We start from the raw sequence: 12,012 nt of genomic DNA on the forward strand, positions 1-12,012 counted from the left end.
GCGTACCAGTGAGTGATGCCAAGAGGGATACGTGTCAAGCAGCGTTGGCGAATCTTGCAGAAGAGTTTAGTAACAGTAAAGCAGATAAAACCGATTATCCCCTCAACGACAAGCATATGGCAGCCATCAGGAAAATAAAGAATGACAAAGATATAATAATCAGCAGGCCGGACAAAGGGAATGGAGTGGTGATAATGCAGCGAAGTGATTACAATGACAAGATGAATGCTATTCTGGCTGATGCATCGAAGTTTCAACTCCTGGGACCGACGGAAACGCATGACCGCACTTACCTGGATGAACGCGCCTTGCAGGCATACCTATTGCGATACAAAAAGGCTGGAAAAATACTCAATATAGATTACGACCGGATCCGTCCCGTTGGCTCGTGCCGACCTGTGCTCTATGGCGTACCGAAAATACATAAGAAAGACGTGCCGCTTCGACCAATCCTGTCCATGATCAATGCTCCCCAACACGAAATGGCCAAGTGGTTAGCTGAATTACTAAAACCAGTCCTCAATAAATATTCCGCCCACGCAACTAAGGATACCTTCGAGTTCGTGGATGAAGTAAGGGAATTTGGCCAGCAGCAGGCAGAGAACTCTGGATCGCTGTTCCTGTGCTCTTTCGATGTAGTCAGCCTCTTTACAAACGTGCCTCTCAAGGAAACAATAGATATCTGCATACAGTCGCTTTACCATGATGATGAAATATCAGCCCCGCAAATACCCCAAGATCTTTTCAAGAAGCTGCTTTTCAAAGCCACATCAGACGTGCAGTTCAGTTTCAATGGCAATATGTACGCACAGAGGGACGGAGTAGCCATGGGTTCACCCTTGGGCCCCGTGCTAGCCAATATCTTTGTTGGATATTTTGAGAACACAATTCCAGACAGTCATTGGCCCCAATTCTATAGGCGTTATGTGGATGACACATTCGCAGCATTTCACAACCGGAAACTGGCATTAGAATTTTCTGAGCGTTTAAATAATCTTCACCCAGCTCTCCAGTTTACAATGGAGGAGGAGAATAATGGAGAATTGCCGTTTCTTGATGTATTGATTAAGCATTCTTCCACAGAATTGCTCACCACAGTATATAGAAAGCCGACGTTCACAGGTCTTTACACCCGCTGGGACTCGTTTTGTGACACTAGAAACAAAATCAATTTGATCAGATCATTAACTTTTAGAGCTAAAACCATCTGCTCACCATCACTATTATCAGCTGAAATTGCTAAGCTAGAGGATATTCTGTGTTCTAACGGTTACCCACTCAAAGTACTCAAGCGAGTCATGACAAGCGTTCTTGAACCTAGCCCAGATACAGCTTCTGCACAACTTGAACCTGCAACGCGTATTATCACAAAATTGCCGTGGAAAGGGCAAAATTGCATTGCCTTCCGCAAAAAGATTAAAGCTGCAATTTTGAACTGCTATCCTACAGTATCCCCCATTGTAATTTATTCAACCAGGCCCGCATTCAGGTCTATCGCGAAGGATGTTTCACCAACTCTTGAAAATAGTAATTTTATTTATAAGTATGCGTGTCGCTGTGAGCGGACGTACGTTGGTGAGACATGTCAGCGATTCTCGGAAAGGATCAAGCAGCATATCCCAGACAAGCTGTACAAGAAGCCGCCTGACAAACGTGTGGCGACAAGTGATAGCGCCATCACAAAGCATTTGCAGGCGCAACCTGAGTGCATCCCGCAGGAACGCAACAGCAGCTTCAGTGTGATCACGCCAGCCCGGAACAGCGCGCACAGATTCACACTGGAGGCGCTGTACATTCGCAGTTTGAGGCCAGAGCTGTGTCGACAAAAGAAGCACATCAAGGTGCTGCGGCTGTTCAAGCTGCAACCGGACTGACAACTTTATCACGTGTTTGTTCTGGTACTGCATTCCCTTCATGTGTTGTTTCCCGCATTTTTCCACTGCTCCATACATTCTTATGGTAGTGTAGTGTGAACTTGAGGCGCGTAAGAATATTCTTGCTGATTCTCTACCCCCAGTATAAATTCTGGCTTCGTTTTCGTTCTTGCTCATTCCCATGTACCTACTGATGAAAATGGGTGAAAAGCTTTTAGTGTTATGAAACTTACAACCTTGTTGTTGTGTGTATATAAATTTTGTTCGCCTACCTCTCTATTTATATATATATATATATATATATATATTAACTGGTTTTGAGGGAAAGAGACAAACGGGAAAAGTCTGAAGAAAAAATTGACCGTCACCACCAGGACTCGAACCAGGGACCCTCGCTTGTAGCCAGCGATGCTCTAACCACTGAGCTATGGTGTAGTCGTCATCCAAGCAGAGACCGTTCAACGTTTTCTTCAGACTTCGTAACTCACACTTCCTGTGTATATATATATATATATATATATATGTGTGTGCACTCACTCCTATGACATAGAACGACAGTGCAGGCTATGTAAAGTCGCACGAATGTGTGTTACCCGGGTGTGTACATGCATGCGCACTCGCGCGGGTGTTTTATGTGCGCGCCTGGCATGGCATAACGCCGTTCAATATGACTAGTGTTGAACCGTGGTAATTTGCCCCACCCCTTCTTTTTTCTATTGGCGTTGGATATGCAACTAATGACATAAACTCGGTTGTTGAAAACGAGTGCCATGCACCACAATGGATTGACAATAATATAATACAAGTAGCGCTGTAAAAGCGCTGGTAATACTCATGTTGCAGCCATGGCAGTTGTGATTAGCTTTCCAAGTCAAGCCTGCTGCAGAAATTATTGCACTCTGACCAGCTGGAGTGGCCCAGGACTGCAGGTTGTGGAGAACAGGAGTGATGCTTGTATATATGCTTGTATTTACATGATGGACTTCGAAGTAACGTTAGGTGTATTACTTGTATGTTCTTCTGCCTGTGCACGTGTACATGTGCTGGTCAGTGTGGAACCGCCATCCATATCAGATCATACAGCTCAGCTGCTATCAGTCTCAGCTTATATCTGGCAAATAGGGTTTTAGCGACTCAATTTTGTTTACTGTGTTCAACAGAGTGGCATTGCACACAGCTACTTTATGTAATAGTAGCATCTTGGAAATTTTATATTTTTGATAGTTAGCTTCAGTAGAAACTTCTCCAGTGTGGCTCTTAGCTTCATTACCACGGAGACTAAGCATTCAAGAAATGCACGAAGAACAGTGGCTAGATGCGAAGGGAAAAGCCATTGGACCGTACCCAATGGAATACGCATTTAGTATAGCAGTATTGCTTGCTATGTTGGCAGCAAACTCTGTATAATAATAATTGCATTACCAGTAGAAAGTGCCCAATGTGCATTGCTTCAGCACTGTGTTTTGGACAAAGCAGTCAAAAAATTCCACATCAGTATTGGCTTCATGTTGGAGAAAGTTGTGAAAAACACTAGAGCATACATGTACACTCAATACACATGCTCAGCTACATGTATGGCATTTAGTATGTGGGCGACTTCAAAGTTCTATTTTGGTAGTTAGCTTCGGTAGAAACTGTCTAAACTTGATCCAAAGCTCTACTACTATGTTCTGAAGATGTTGCAGTCCAGTAATGTAAGACACGTATCTGCCGCATTGGAGCTAGTTGTCAAAACCTTTAGACCATACACACAATGCACATGCTCAGCTATGGCATTTAGTATGTGGGCGACTTCAAAGTTTTATTTCGGTAGTTAGCTTCGGTGGAAACTGCTGAAACTTGATCCAAAGCTCTACTACTATGTTCTGAAGATGTTGCAATCAAGTAATGTAAGACACGTATCTGCCACATTGGAGCTAGTTGTCAAAACCTTTAGACCATACACACAATGCACATGCTCAGCTATGGCATTTAGTATGTGGGCGACTTCAAAGTTCTATTTCGGTAGTTAGCTTCGGTGGAAACTGCTAAAACTTGATCCAAAGCTCTACTACTATGTTCTGAAGATGTTGCAATCAAATATTGCAAGATACGTATCTGTCATATGGTGGAGTCAGGGGTTCTAAGGCGTTGGACAATGTCCCAGTGCAATGTGCTGATTCTTGAAAATATGGCATCACTTGACACTTCAAAGTTTTATTTCAAGAGTTACCTTCGGTAGAACCTGCTCAGACTTGCTATACAGTACCATTATTAGGTTATGATAGCATAACCTTCGAATACAGGGCAAGTCCAGTGTCAAATACTTGTGGGCGGGGCTAGTATGTGGGACGTGTGCGCTGAAATGGGATGATTCCGAAAAGAGAAAAAGGTCACCTTCTAGCAGAATTCTACCCACTTCTAAAGCTCATGCTGGTATTTAGCAAGTATACTACTGTCCTGATGTTGGACATCAAGAAAAATGGGGTAACTACGAGTGCTACGGCCAAAAAAGTGATTTTCCGGTGTTTTTTGGCCTAAATTGGCAATTGTGAGTATGCTATGTTTGGCCCCTCCCCCGAGTGAAACCGGCCGGTAGAACTTGATAAAATTTTGTCTCCGTACACTAGATATCCTGCGGAACAAAGTACAATCGTTTGTAGCCACGTTTCAAACAAAAAAAATTTGGACCCGAGGGGTAGGAGCCACCTTTAAGTGTATATGGAGTGAGGTATAATTATTAGTCATACCGGTACGCGGTATCTTCGCTAGCGCTGCGATTTTCAATTATTTTTCAAAGGCGGCGAGCTCGCGAGATTCATTTTTGTTGCAACTCCGCAGCATGACACTGGCAAAACTGGAACATCAAACAAGGCCTGTCATGTATACTCGTACTCGTAGCCGTAACTGCCTTTGACAGTTTGAGTAATGCACTAGCACTGGTCGTACTTGACCACTGCCTGGCACTGGCGCTTGACCACTGGCGCTTGAGTTTTGTACAGGTAGTACAGTTGTGAGGTATATTATGCTCGGCAGGCCGCGAAAGAGAGCCCGTTACCTGGACCCCTACTCGCGCGGGTAGAGCGAAACTGAGCACCCTGGGATGCGAGCAGCTTTTTAGTACTCCCGGGTCCAAAATCTCACCACCAGGCCGGGATGATCAAAACGTCTGCCGGGTCTGCAGCCTACAAACGTGGATCTGCCGACACTGTGCTGTCGACGACATGTCCGGCAAGGCACCTCCTTGCGTGAAAGCAAGGAACGCTTTTTTTTTAGAAAGGAAGCTTCTTCTCCAAAATTTAAAATTTTTGAAAATTATTCCTTCTGAAAATATCATCGCGTTCTTGACCTCGAAGCTGACTGCTGAATGCGATTAGGAAAGAAGATTCCTGAAGATACACCAGACTGATTCTGGCAAGCCGTCTGTCGTCTAGATATGCAGTTGTTCGTCATGCATGGTCAGCAATCTTCCTCGTTCGTCCTTTCGTTTTCCTGACCACGATGATGACAAGCAGCTCTCATGCTCAGGTTAGTGCTGTACTTGTATGTCTGGGCACACAACACATCTGAGATTCACCCACTGACGTTATCGAACTGAAGAATGCAGCAAGGGTTCCTCGGATTCTCTTGATTTCGGAACAAATTTCCTTCACTTTCACCCTCTCAGTCTCTTCCCCATGCCCTCCATGCATGCACAATGCAGCTTGCATTTCAATTGCTGTTTTTTATACTTTGGCAGTGCCTCTGCTACACTTTCATATAGAGTGAGGTCCTTTAAATAGGATCGAACATTGTTGGTGGTGGTGTGTGTGGGGGGGGGGGGGGTACGTTTGCAGCCAGGATGTAGGAATGACACTTCTGCACAGCAGGTGGCAATAGTCAAAACTGGTCACTCTACAAATCCCATACCTGCCAACCTTTGCAAACCTGAGATCCAATGACATACCTAGGCATGAAAATGTATACAAAAGAAGCTCGCGGTGAGGCATGGAACTAGTGCACTTTTGGGTGCCTATTACCGCCCTCGATATCGGGACGGTCCCGGCCAAATCGGGATGGTTGTCAGGTATGAAATCCCAACCGAGAAAACCATTTAATTAAAAGATAAACTCGGCCAGGACATAGCGACTTTCTGTTTGCCGGGGGGGGGGGGAGGGTCATCGTCCGCAATATTGGTAGAGTTACGATTACATTGTATATGTAGATACATGTGCATCAGGGATTCATAGCACCTGGGGAGACAACATGAGACCTAAGTACCCAAAACGTTGTGAGTTGTGACCCCGGATGGGGTAGTTCTACGTGATCTGTGTTTCTATAGACCTTATTCGATAACGTGATTTTTGGACTCGCCTCCAGGGATTTGTTGTAAGCTGGGGCACGCGTATGTGAAACGAGTGGCAAGAAAGGCCCAGTTCGTACAAGGGAGTAGTAAAATACCGGTATTTTTCTACTCCTATGTTCCCACGCCGAGTCCACTGTGCACTGAGTGCAGGTCTCTTGCCGCTCCCTGGTTCCCGGGACCCTGGTTCACGTGATTGTGATGTTTATTGAATAAGGTCTACATGTATATGCGGGCATGCATAAATCAACCCTTCCACAAGGACGGCTCAAACAGGCAGCCAAGGAGTGAAAATTTCGCTCCTGGGGCTAGGAGTGAAACGAAGGCCTCAATTTGCCAGATGAACCTTCTCCATCGAAACGAACGAAGGTGTCGAATAATTCTTTTACCAGTTCACAGTTGCCGTTCACGCGCACTCCCCGGGGTGGGGGGGGGGGCTACTATGCACTTGTAGTGATACTTACCGTAAGCCAAGTGGAACACGATTAGTTGACTGCACAGACTACAGTACAGTATACATGCACATGTATACAGTGAAGATCAGTGCGTGCATGCCTGCCATAATCGTATGTTGACCTTCGTTCGAATTGAAAAGAGAGGGTCGTTTCGAAAAAGAAAAAAAGCTCGATGGAAGTATGATGCTGCTGACAATTCAAGACTCACTGAAGTCGCCTTTCTGGAATGGATCATGCACTCTAGGTTCATCCAATTGGATATGGACTCAAATCATTGTTACACCATTATTGTTTGGTTAGTTATTGTACATCCCATAGCATGTACAATCAACCTTGTGAATAATCTACCTCGGGTTTACAAAACAACTCGCAAATAACGACACAATCTTCAGATCTAGTGAACATTTGATTGCATACTTCCAACCTCACGAGTAACAACAATGCGAATAGCGACACTTTTCTCATTCACAATCGAGGGTCAGTATTCCCCAGGTTGACTGCAATTGCCAATCAAACAGGAGGGGCGAAAGTCGACCACGGCTGAAAAGGCATAAAGAAAAATTAATGTATATCATGAGCTAGATGGCTGAAGGAGGAAGTAGGTTTTCTGAGAAAGCAAGAAACAGAGGTGAATGAAGCACCAGGTCTGTCCATGCAGTGGATAGAATTATTGCATTGAAAGACAGGCTCTTTACATCAGCTTGCTACTATTATACCTACATTTGCTTTCTGCCTTTTTCATGCAGGATTCTGAAAGCTGGAGCAGCTCTGCTTACCTCGACCACTGAACTTACAACTAACTTCCAACCAAGTACAAGGCAATATTATGATGAATCAAGCACGCTTGCCATCATGTCATCATTGCAAAGTACATCGACAACATAGATTTGGTGCCGACTATGTATGATGTAGAGTGTGCTCTATGTATCTATACTACTGATTGGCCTACATTGTACTTATGTGGGCTGAGAGTAATCGATTGTGCTATATGGCAGTTTACTTGTATGTCATAGATGTTAACATTGCACACAGCTTCTGAAATGCTTTCTGTTGCACTGGCCTACTGCGGCCCACTGCAAATAGATTGTAGTGGCATGGGCCATGCCATAATTATAGTAGTATACCGGTACTACACCAACAATTTCACTGGTGCACTGTACTTACTGGTACGAGTAGATCTACATCATGCACAGCCTTGTCACTGCTTTTCTCATTTTTTATTAATTTACTGTACTGTACACATTTTGGCACAGCTCTTCCACAAAGAGTTACTAGTATTTTCTTCTGCATACCTACTGTATACAGTGACCTGACTGGTAACATCTATGGCTGTGAAATCACAAATTTCTGGGTTGACAGCCTCGAACCTATACGATTTGTTTCTAAGAACGTGCTATAAGAAATTTTCTATTGAAGTATTCTACTGTAGCTCGCAGGACATGGAGTGCAATTACGTAAAGTTTGGAACACCACTCTTCTGTGATTTGGATGTCAAATTATGAAATTCAGTGTGTGAGGTAAACCCATGCATGGCATACACTGCTATAGTATGACTCGGGGTAAAGTGTTCCAACGCATACTCATTATAGTGAATAGTTGTGTGACCAACGTTGTTGCTGCTGGATAAATAGTACATATTCTGAGATAACTGAAGCTACACAGCCATCTAATGTTCAGACATGCATCGAAGGGGCCGTAACGAGATCTGCAAGGCATGATTCTATACCTGTATTTGATGCTCTCTAGCCTAGGACATTCACCTGCCTCATTTTCTCTGTGCTGCATTGATGAGTCCATTAGTAACTAAAGGACGAAACAGCATGCTGTCTGCAGATTGGTAATTGTGTAAAGACAGACGTGTATGTAGTGGTAAAGCTCAGATACATGTGCAACATAACAATCCCGGTGTTTGACAACAGCACAAACCTACACCGCAATTCTTAATTTTGGGCTGTGGTGTTCTTAGTATTCCAGGTTGGATGTTCTGTAGGCTTCCACGTTCTTGGGCGCACGACTTTACTGTGCCGAAGAATATTTTCAGCCAATGAACCCAGAGCTTGGTGGCAGATGAGTGCCATGGAACAGCCTTTTGCATGTGGCTTTCACTACATGCCCATGTATAACGTTCAATTGATGCGGAAAAATCAGACGAGGACTTTTGCAGTTATGAGCAAGGTCCCCACGAATGGTCATGTCACTTCACAGAATACATGAACTGATAGAGTAGACCTCGGTCCCCTCAGAGAACGCTTGGGGAAGTCGGGTTCAACCATAGATTTATACTTAACAGAGAACGCTTGGGGAAGTAGGTTTCAACCATAGATTTATACTTAATATTCTTTACAACAAGGATCGATGTGTTCCTTCGGATGCCCTTTATCGACTTTCACACACTTCTCCTCTCTCCTTTCGTCATAAGCACCATCTCTGTACACTGGTTCATAAAATATTTCTTCATAAAACCCCTTCACACATAATGAAGTACAATTGGTTTTCGACAAGCTCAACCCGTAACGCGCTTATCCTGCCTCTTGTTAAGTCAGCCCGGCATCTAAAGCCCCCCCTGTTTTCCGGTTATTCTCATTGGTTAACTGGGGACATGTCCAAAACCATACTAAGTACTTGAGCTGCTCATGAGCCCCACAATTATCAGGCCCGCCGGTCTGGTTGGTCAGGTTATCACCAGACCAACTTGTTGGCCACCAACAAACGTTTCCTACCGTGGAGGACGTGTGTACCCGCCATGAAACTACCGGACCAATCAAAAACTGCTTCCGGCGGTACTGATTATAGTACAGGTTTGAGTTAAAAAGCGGCTCCATTTTGTCATACATTAAACCAACTCTGTCATTGCTATGCTACTCAAAAAGAGTAGTGATGTTTATTCACAAATGAATCACAATGCTATCAGAGAAATTCGATATTCTCCAATTTTAGGGGCACTGCAATACTATCCAAAATTAATGCTGCATGGTCATTGTTATGAAGCAGTCACCTCAGTACAGCAATTAAACAGGCTGATTATGTGAACGAGATTCACGGCAAATCTTCTTCCATCAGTGCTGTTCAGTCTTGAGTGGTCCACTGAGACAGGAAAACAACCTGTTCGGTCCTTCCATACGAGAAACAGAAATTGAACATGTTCCAGGGTGGAGGTGGCGAGTATCGGCAATGTAATGCACCTTTAGGCCAACATGACCATCATTCCGACATGGATTCTCAAACACCTTCGCTCGTGAGAGTGCCTCAGAGTGGTATTCATCAACAGATGGCAATCCTGTAAAACACATGAAAAGACATAGCAGCAACAGAAAGAAACCTAATGTTATAGAAACGAATTCGAAAAACAAAGTCTACTATTATTCTAATACAGTGAACCAAGGTACAAGCACACTCCAGGAGGCAAGCAAAAGAGCATATAATCCGAAGGTTGCGATGCCTGTATGTATTGTATTTATGTATTTACGGATTCTCCACAGGCTAAATCGAGGGAGTCTTTGTCATGCCACACTGGATACAACATGCTACCAGAATCACTTTCCCCAGAATTGATGATCTTTTCTTAGGGTGTTATATAAGACACATCTGTAGCCACTTCATCTTGCTCACGAAATCATACACCACCACACAAACGGGTCCTTCGGCTATTATACTTTGGGTGGTACATGGTGATGTATGATATTGATAATCTATTGATACCATATTCAAGTCTGACTCTCACCGTGAGATCCTGGCAACAATATTACCTGGTACACGACATATTCAGACACTGACATAAGCATCTTTTTGGAACAACAGGTGTGCCTATCTGCTAGTGTAATGTGACACACATGCAGAACACATGCAGAATCAGTCATAGCTAATTTTACCCCCTCACTGTTGTATGCGCAGACTCCACTTCGCGGTGTCAAGTACTCTTCTTTCGGTGGGCTACTCCACTAAGGCGCTTGTCTAAAAGGACTCACATTCATCCTGCAAACCAACACGACTTGCATAGTTTTCACTGTCGGCCAAAGTGCGTGCATTGCACACATTGAGATTCACTCCCTCCGTACAGGCCAGTACAGAGCTGCCCACCAATTGAGTCTGTTTTGCGTACTCAAACTTCTGATTTTCCGTATCTTGCAGTGTTTTGCGTACTGCCGTGTACATTGCATGCATACTTGCACTGTAATGTTTTTTGACACGCACATGCATGTCGGTGGCTGCATTTGGTAGTGTAAAACATGTGTGACTTGCACTCACGACATTATTATTTTTGTGCTACATGTACATGTTGTTGTGGTACGGCATGCACTCGCTTTGGTACAAGACTATTCATCACTCAGCTTACACTTGCAATGCTTCTACACAGCTGATTGATCCTCTCCGATTTTCTATACCATTTGCTCAATTTCTGTAGTGCGCACAAGGAGTGATTTTCCGTACAAATACAGAAAATATGGAGGGCTGGTACTTGGTAGCACTGCTAGTATGGTAGTACCAGGCTAAGCTGGCTGGAAGATCAAATACTTCTTTGGTTCTTTCAGTCATTTTCACGACATATGTTTTCTTTATCATGATCCCCGGGGTGTGACATTCTTATGAATGCAGAAACTCAGTCTTTCTAACCGAGTCTCACGTGCAATGTGAATTTGTTCTTCTTTTCTTCACAATGCCATGTATCGATTCATCGCTTCTTCCCACCCGAGATCCTATGCAACAGCGATTTAAAGATTGGCTTTATCAAATAGTTAATTCAGAGAGAGAGGATCAGTTGTGGATGCTGTGACAGCATAGAGTGTAGATTGGTGTAAACATCATTTTGGTTATGTAATCTTGTTACCTTTTTTGCGTTTCCTCTAGTGGTTTTATTGCACTTGTATCTTGATGTTATTTCTAACACCTTTCTATTTACAGTACTTAACTTAACTTCAGTTTCTTTGGTTGTATCCATAGTTCCGTTTTTTCCCACTGATGATAGGAACGAGAAAATCGATTCTGGGTTTTCAATAATATTTTTGTTATAAAATACACAGTAATACATGTCAAACAAGTAACGTAGTTGCGTGATGTCTGCGGCCTTCATCCTATTTGTAAGCTTTTTAATTATTATTATTAATATTAACTGGTTTTGAGGGAAAGAGACAAACGGGTTATTATTATTATTATTATTATTTTAAAACGAAGGTAAGTTATGGGTCGCAAGTATCCACGCAAACACACATCCAGTCATAATAAGGCACTTGTCATAAGTATCCGAACGTTTTCGGTCCCTTCTCATCAAGGATTATACAGGGAATGACTCAAGTTTGAAAGACTAAAACTTATATAGCGTAAAGATAATTAGATAAGAACACTCGTGACAAGGTGGAAACTTATC

General features: G+C 43.4%; 2 long non-coding RNA genes across 2 annotated transcripts; one reads left to right on the forward strand and one right to left on the reverse strand.

Annotated features, from left to right (window-relative positions):
* The first annotated feature begins 4,886 nt into the window (after nucleotides 1–4,886).
* On the forward strand, nucleotides 4,887–8,122 carry LOC135816720 (uncharacterized). Its single transcript, XR_010553470.1, has 2 exons — nucleotides 4,887–5,381; nucleotides 7,397–8,122. It is a non-coding gene; the product is annotated as an uncharacterized LOC135816720 (long non-coding RNA).
* Nucleotides 8,123–9,455: 1,333 nt separating this feature from the next.
* LOC135816721 (uncharacterized) lies at nucleotides 9,456–11,435 on the reverse strand. Its single transcript, XR_010553471.1, has 2 exons — nucleotides 10,528–11,435; nucleotides 9,456–9,927 (listed from the first exon to the last, which is right to left on the reverse strand). It is a non-coding gene; the product is annotated as an uncharacterized LOC135816721 (long non-coding RNA).
* Between the last annotated feature and the right edge of the window lie 577 nt (nucleotides 11,436–12,012).

This window comes from Sycon ciliatum, chromosome 5 (genome assembly GCF_964019385.1).
Source record: "Sycon ciliatum chromosome 5, ocSycCili1.1, whole genome shotgun sequence".
In the NCBI taxonomy this organism is placed as follows: domain Eukaryota; kingdom Metazoa; phylum Porifera; class Calcarea; order Leucosolenida; family Sycettidae; genus Sycon; species Sycon ciliatum.